The sequence below is a fragment of the Phodopus roborovskii genome, unplaced genomic scaffold, assembly GCF_943737965.1.
Source record: "Phodopus roborovskii unplaced genomic scaffold, PHOROB, whole genome shotgun sequence".
Lineage (NCBI taxonomy): Eukaryota > Metazoa > Chordata > Mammalia > Rodentia > Cricetidae > Phodopus > Phodopus roborovskii.
Window position 1 is genome coordinate 30,765,032 of NW_026126433.1, and position 8,252 is coordinate 30,773,283.

The window sequence follows — 8,252 nt, forward strand, 5'->3', positions numbered from 1 at the left end:
GGCATCAGGCCTGCACATGGTGTGCATACATGCATGCATGCAAATATTCATACACATAAGATAGGTCTTAAAAAGAAGAAAAGGAGGATGGACAGTGGTGACTCACACTTTTAATCTCAGTACTTGGGAAGCAGTGTCAGGCAGATCTCTGAGTTCTAGCCTGGCCTGGTCTACAGAGTGAGTTCTAGGACAGCCATACATAGTGAAACCCTGTCTGAAAAAATAAAATAAAATAAAAAAATATATAAAAGAGATGAGGGGAGAAAGCAAGGAAGGGGGAGGGGAAGGAGAAGGAAGAAGGAAAAACAGGAGAAGGAGACACATAGAAAGACATTTATAATGGTAAATGGATCTGTTTATAAAGAAAACATAGTAATTGTAAAGTATAGGAACCTAATACTGAGCTTTAAAACTGATAAAGAAAATTTTGTGTTAAAGAGATAAGTAGGCAAATCTACCTCAGAAGTAGAAAGATCCATTGTTTTATTAAACTGACAAAAAATCTGTAAGCATATAGACTATCTGAAAAAAATTATCAAAAATCTTCAGCTATTGGGTGTTTAAAAAACAATTTGGAACTATACTGCCCTAAAGTGATGAAAACAAAGTAAAACCTGCTGTTTTCAAAAGAACACAAAGTCGTAGCAAAACTGTCCCTCAGAGCTGCAAGAGAGATAAAGGCAGGCTCAAACAAACTGGAGAGAGAATGCATAACCACCAAACCTGTTCTACAAGAAATATTAAAGGATATCCTTCAAATAGAAGGAGATATTTAAAAGGAAGACTGGAATATATAATATTCACCAGAAAGACTATACAGGTAATTTCAAAATGATCTAGTATTGTAAATGGGGCTAAAGATTTGTATTTTGTATATTGAGACTGAAAAAATAAAATAATGTAAAATAGTAGCCCCATTAATATGTTGAGATAAGTAGATGTAGAAATAAGACATACTATTTCAAATGGTGGGAAGAATGTAGTGAAATGGTGGAGTTTTTAAATAGTATTTTTCTCTCTTTATTACCCCTCATTGCTAAGTTACTGTCATTTCATTTTTGTGCTGAGAAAAATATGAATTTATAATTAGCCAGCTGGACTCAATTTAGATTATCTCAATTTTGTTAGCAACCTAAAACATTTTAGCTAGGAGAGAGTCAAACACATACCTTCTTTCTAATAGATCTGATCAGGGTATTGGGTCTTGACCCTTCCAAATGTCATGGAGCTTCTTTATAGTTGATCTGGTGTTTGTTAGTCTTGCTATTCACAATGAGCACAAGTATACTCACTGTCTTTATGGATGACTCAGTGGTCGGGGAGAACTTAGTGGTTTATCAATCACAGTGGTCAAACTTGTTTCTCCTGAAGGAACTCTTCCACAGGTTTGGGCTTCAGCCACAGGCACAGTGTCTTGGACTGATAGAAGACGAGTAACATGCAGAGTTTTTTTTTTTTTTTTTTTTTTTTTTTTTTTTTTTTTATGACTGAGGGTTCAGTGGTAGAACTCTTCTTGCCTGGCATGCTTCCCGGTACTTAAGAAGAAAACAGGGAAACAAAACAAAAAAGCAAATAGATGGGTTTTCAACTAGGCTTTTTAAAAAATTAACAAATCCTTGCATAGATTAAGAAAAAGGAAACTGGGTTTTTCTCGAGCTGGTGGTTTCTGCCCTGAAGTCTCACTGGGGCCCACCGGGCCTCGTCCCCACCACCCCTAGTGGAGATGGGTTCTACTAAGAGCATCTCAGGCACTCCAGCGCAGCCTCTGCCACACAACAAGCATCTGGCTCAAGTGGCAGACCCTCGTTCACCTAGTGCTGGCATCCAGCGCACTCTATTCAGGTGGAGAGCTCTCCACAGCCACACTTGTCAACAGGACAGCGGAATGGTCCTAAACAAGCTGAAGACCCAGATCCCCGCTCTCCCACTCTTGGCATTGCACGGACACCCATGAAGATCAGTGGTACAGACCCTCCCAGTCCTCTGGTGAAAAAGCTGAGTGAAGATTTGAGACTGAAGCCTCCAAACCCATCCCCCACCCCAGAGCTCACTCTGCCCCAGCAAGCACCTTTATCTTCTGAACAGGACCTGCCTTTGGGTACTCAGTTATCCCTTGAGGACCAGTTGCTGCCATGGAGCCAGACTGAACTCCCCCCCTAAACAGGTGTTTACCAAGGAGGAAGCTAAACAATCCACAGAAACCATAATTGCCAGAATTCAGACAAGCCCTCAAGAGATCCCGAGACTCCCCAGTCTTCAGGTTCTAAGTGCAATAGATGGAAAGCAAACAGCAAGGTTCTGGGAAGATCTCCTCTCACCATCCTGCAGGATAACAACTCCCCTGGAGCCTTGACATTACGACAAGAGATGGGTAAGCGGCCTTCTCCTCTTAGTGAAAATGTTAAGGACCTAAAGGAAGGAATCATTCTTGGAACTGGAAGATTTCTGAAAACTGGAGGAGGAGGAGCATGGGAACAAAGCCAGGACCATTTCAAGGAAAATCAGCATTTTGCTTTGATGGAGAGCTAGGTCCATTCTGGATTCACCCACAGTCTGGGGATAGTCTGTGTCCTCACCTCTTCCCCAAGGCACCAAGGGAAAAGATCCTGTTTTCTGGTTCCTTCCAGGCTGCCAACTCTGGGATTTGGACATTTTTGTTGTTGTTTTATTTTGTGTTTCTTGTATATTAAAGGAGATGGTTTTAAATGATGCTGTAGATTAGACAGAGCTATACTGGGTTCTCTGTAGAATGGCAACCTGGGGGGTCTCTCTCTGCCACCTCCTCTGAGCCTCTTCTCTATGCCTTAAGTCTTGATGCTCTCCCCAAGGCTCTGCCCTTGGCCCCTCTCTCCTCTTCCCCTTAGCTATTACATACTTCTGGTAGTTTTCAGGGCCCACTCACCCCAACTTTTATTCAGCTGCCACATTAGCACTCAATGTTAGTTCCCTTAAATAAAATGTATGGTCTCCCCCCCCCCAAAAAAAAAGAAAAAGGAAAAAGAAACTGAGTGGCATGGTTGTTGTCTATCTCTAATCCCAGCACTCGGGAAGCTGAGACAAGAGAGTCCAACCTAGGCTTTATAGCAATACCTGACTGTTGTAGAATATTCATTTACACTGTGTGATTGGCTTAATAAAAAGCTGAACTGCCAATAGCTAGGCAGGATTTCTGGGTAGAAAAGATGTTGGGAGGAAGAAAGGCAGAGTTGCCAGCCAAGTGTGGGATAACCAGAACGGGCATAATGAAGATGAGGTAACAAGTGCATGGAAGAACATAGATTAAAAAAATATTGGCTAAACTGAGCCTTTAATCCCAGAACTCGGGAGGCAGAGGCAGGTAGGCGATATCTGTGAGTTCCAGACCAGCCTGCTCTACAAGAACTAGTTCCAGGATAGCCTCCAAAGCCAAAAAAAAAAAAAAAAAAAAAAAAAGGCTAATTTAAGTTATAAGAGCTAGTGAGAAACAAGCCTAAGTTAAGGCCGAGGTTTCACAATTAATAATAAATCTGTGCCATTTTTTTTTTTTTTTTGTGAGCTGGCAACTCCCCAAAAAATCTTTCTACACCTATCAGGCAAGGAATGAAGAAAGAATAAAATGAAAAATAATTAAACAAATAACTGTCTTTGGGTTTCAAGTGCTATGAAGAGACACCATTAATACAGCAACTTTTATATAGGAAAAAATTAATTGGGTGGCTTACAGTTCATAGGTTTAGTTCATTATCATCATGGCAGGATATAGTAGCATACAGGCAGGCATGGTGCTGGAGAAGGGGCTTAGAATACTCAATACACAGTATATTGAGTGGTCTGAGACACTGGGCATAGCTTGAGCATATATGAGACCTCAAAGCCTTGCCTCCACAGCAACATATTTCCTCCAACAAGGTCACACCTACACCTGAGCCATACATCATAATAGTGCCACTCCCTATGAGTTTATGGAGGCCAATTACATTGAAACTATGACAATAACAAAGATAGAAAAAGCAATATTTGAAATGATACCACAGAAACTAAAAGGCATATTAGAAAGTATTATAAAAATCTATATGGAAACAAGTTTGACAGCCTCGAGGATATATACAAGTCCTCGGGCACATATAACTTTACTAATATTGAATCACAAAGAAATATAAAACTCTAGCACCTCACTGGTAAGAAATTATACTAAATCAGAAAACGAAAATCAAACAACAATCATCAAAAAACAACCCAGTGCCTTCCATCAAAGAAAAGACAAGAACTTGGTATATTTGTTGCTGACTTCTATCAAGCATTTAGAGAAAAATGAGTAAGAATGTTTTTCAAAAAATGTTAAGAGGAGAGAATTAGCCTAAGCTTGTTCTGTAAGGTTACATAAATATCAAAACCAAGGATATGCAGGCATAAACTATCTATCTATCTATCTATCTATCTATCTATATCTCAGGTTTCAGACTAATATTTCTGATGAACAAATACACAAATTCTCTCATAAAACATTAGCAAATATGCTATAAAAGTACCTTAAAATATTATCAACATTATTAAACAGGTTTCATTCAGGGATTCAAGAATGGTCCAACACATACAAATATATGTTCTTACTTTATCATCAGAATTTAGAACAAAACAACAGCAGATGCTGAAAACGGATTCCATAAAACTCGACATACTTTCTGTAGCAGGGCTCCAGACCTTAGTAGGCCCAGAGACCTTAGCACAGTTGACTCCACAATGCAAGTACCATTCAGACTATAAAACTCAGTACATAGTACCACCTGCCAAAAGCTAAAACAAAGGCCTACTCCATCAAAGTTCATAGTTCTGGAAAAGTCTCAAAAATTTACTTACTTAGCTTTTTAGCTTCTATAGTTCAGCTTCTGGCTAACCGTTCTTCTTAACTAAAGTATGTCAACCCAAAACATATCTTGTTTGTTTTGAGACAGGTTTTCTCTGTGGTTTTGGAGGCTGTCCTGGAACTACCTCTTGTGGACCAGGCTGGTCTCAAACTCTGCCTCTGCCCCTTGAGTGCGGGGATTAAAGGCGTGCACCATCACCGCCCGGACAGAACATAATTTTTGTGCTTAAAAACTCATACCGAGAAAGAATCAGTGCTACTCTGGGATTCTAAGTACAGTATAGTCGCTGCCTGACTAATAAAGACATTCTGTTGGATAAAACCCATGTCCAAGCAGTACTCTCTGGCAGATACCTGCACTGGCTGGTTTTGTGTGTCAACTTGACACAAGCTAGAGTCATCAGAGAGGAAGGAGCCTCATTTGAGGAAATGCCATGAGATCCAGCTGTAAGGCATTTTCTCCTTTAGTGATCAATGGGTAAGAGCTTAGCCCATCATAGGTGGTGCTATCCCTGGGCTACTGGTCCTGGGTTCTATAAGAAAGAACAATGAGAAAGCCATGGGAAGCAAGCTAGTAAGCAGCTGCTCTCCTTGACCTCTGCATCAGCTCCTGACTCCAGGACCATCCATGCCCTATTTGAGTTCCTGTCCTGGCTTCCTTCAGTGATGAACAGCAATGCTGAAATGTAAACCAAATTAACACTTTCCTGTAGGCTGAAGTTTCTGTTCCATCAGCAGCTCCCAAATAAACATACTGAGGTTTATATTAATTATAAATGCTCAGCTAATAGCTCAGACTTGCAACTAGCTAACTCTTACATTTAAATTAACACAATATTTCTTATCTATGCTTTGCCACATGGCTTGGTATCTTTTCTCAATACAGCATGCTCATCTTGCTTCTCTCTGCATCTGCTGGTGACTCACCAGCTCTTCCCTTCCTCCCCCCATCATTCTCAGTTTGTCTTTCCCACCTAACTTTATCCTGTTCAGCTATTGACCATTCAGCTTCTTTATGAAACCAATCAAGTGATATATATTCATATAGTGTAAAGGACTACTCCACACTTTCTTACCCAACTTGCTTTTTGTTCATGGTGTTTAGTCACAGCAATAGAAACCCATAACACTTTCCATAAAGCTCTGCATGACATAATAGGTACCATCTCCTGTAGGCCCCTGTCTGACATCAAACTGAGGAAAAGTTGAAAGCTTTCTAAGTTCTGGAAAAGGGCAAGCATGCCCGCTTCCATCAATTTTTCCCCTTTTTTTCAGATTTCTTTATGTAACAGCCCTGGCTGACCTGGAACTGTCTTTGCAGAGCAGTCTAGTCTAGAACTCATAGACATCCACCTGCCTCTACCTCCCAATGCTGGAATTAAAGGCGTGCACTCCCATCACCACCCAGCCTTACCACTTGTTTTCTTTTGTCAGTGAAGCATCAAAACTTGTAGCCAGAGCAATAATACAAAAAGATAAGTAAAGACAGTCTAAATGAGAAAGAAGGAAGTAAAAGGGCCATCACCTATGACATATCTTAACATATAAAAACCCTGGAGAAACCACCAAACAGTAGTAAAATATTCTAAACTGAAGGACACAAATCAAGATCCAAAGTCAAAAGTATTTCTGTATATCCATACCAATTATCCCAAAACAAAACCAAGTAACTATACTTAAAATAACTATAAAAATAACGCATAACTCCAATGAAATGGTTCACTAGCTAAAGACACAGGCTGCATGAACCTGATGATTAGACTTCCAACCCCCTGTTTGAGGCAATTCACAAGAGACTGCTCTTTAAGATTTTAATCAAATTAACTTGTTTTTTGGAACTGTTTATGAGATCAGTGTTTGAAAACTTTGAGCTCAGGAAGACTTATCTTTGATGTTTTTAGCCCCTAGCATTCTTTCACACGCAAACTAGATTATAATCCAGTCTATATTTTCATCAAATTCATGAATCTCTTTCCTACTTCCCTTCTCTTACCACCACTCCTTTTTATGTCCTTAGAGTTAGTGTTAGGAAGTCAGTTCCTTTGGGATGAGAGTGGGCATTGTCTGTTATGGAGGGTTCTTCTTCCCTAGGCAAAATATCTGAACCAAGGATTTGGGATGGGGTTGTGGACAGTGGCAATATTGACTCCTGCTCTGAGAACTGAATGCTTGATTAAGTGGGATGGGGCATCAGCCATCAGTCTGGGTCTCTCTCAAGGACTTTGAACTCAAGGTCCTCAATTGTTCATAACTCACATTATTGTCCTCATTCCTATGTTAGCAGTCATTTAAGTCATTAGCATATCTTTGGCATAGCAGTACCACAGACACCTACACGTGTTCCTTTGATAATATTAGAACATTTCAGTTCATTCTCTCCTCCACCTACTGCATCACGATGTCCACATTTATAAATTATTCCTTTCTAGCAACCAAAAATTCTTTATTTCCTGTCTGTAAATCAGTGAAGTTGACTTTGTTGGTCTATTTCCTCTGGAAACCATGAAGTAATCTTCATTCTTCTTCATTAAGTGAATGGATAGAATATAGTTTATTCTGAACTAAATATGAACAATCACAGCCCAGCAACATGGAGTTAGGTTGTCAAGAATACCGTGTTATATCATGGAAGATTTTTTTATAATTATAGAACAACAAAACAAATTCCAGAAGTCCAAGAATTTATTAAATATGTTGGTGAGGAATTAAAGCAGGAAGGTTACAGAATTGATAGCTTTTGGGTTGACAGAAGCTAAATTAACATATTTTAAAAGTTTTACCCAAGAGTTACAAATGTGTTAGTTTGGTCAAATCTCAGAGATAATAATATATGCCCACAGAAGGTACTAGAAGGAAAACTTCAAACCAAGGAGGTTAACTACACCTAAGAAAACACAGGAAATAAATAACTTCTAACCACCAAAAACAAAAGAAGGGAAGCTTGTGTGTCTGTGCATACACACACACACACACACACACACACACACACCACCACCACCACCACCAACAACAACAACAACAACAACAACAAAATAATAGAAATTAACTATTAGTGGTCCTTAATACCTCTCAGTAGCAATGGACTCTGTTTTCCAATAAAAAAGACACATGCTAACAGAATGGTTTAAAAAACAGAATCAATCCTTCTGCTTCACACAAGAAACATAGCTCGCTTTTGCCCCCTATCTCCAGGCCTTGGCTAGAGGTGAATCTGGGACCAATTTGGTGGACTCTCCCCTACATCCTCCCCAGGGAATTCCCTGGGTTGGCCCCAGATCCCACTGCCCCTGTGTCCTGTCCCCATCGAGAGCACTCTTGGAGTTCTGATACACCCCCACCCATGCCCACCAAGAGCCTGCCTTCCCCCTACCCTGTGCCCTACCCTACCCACTCTCCCACCGCTCTGGTT

At 40.1% G+C, this 8,252-nt stretch overlaps 1 pseudogene; it reads left to right on the forward strand.

The window, feature by feature from the left end:
• The first annotated feature begins 1,714 nt into the window (after positions 1 to 1,714).
• On the forward strand, positions 1,715 to 2,563 carry LOC127223459 (cell division cycle-associated protein 3-like; annotated as a pseudogene).
• The last annotated feature ends 5,689 nt before the right edge of the window (positions 2,564 to 8,252 follow it).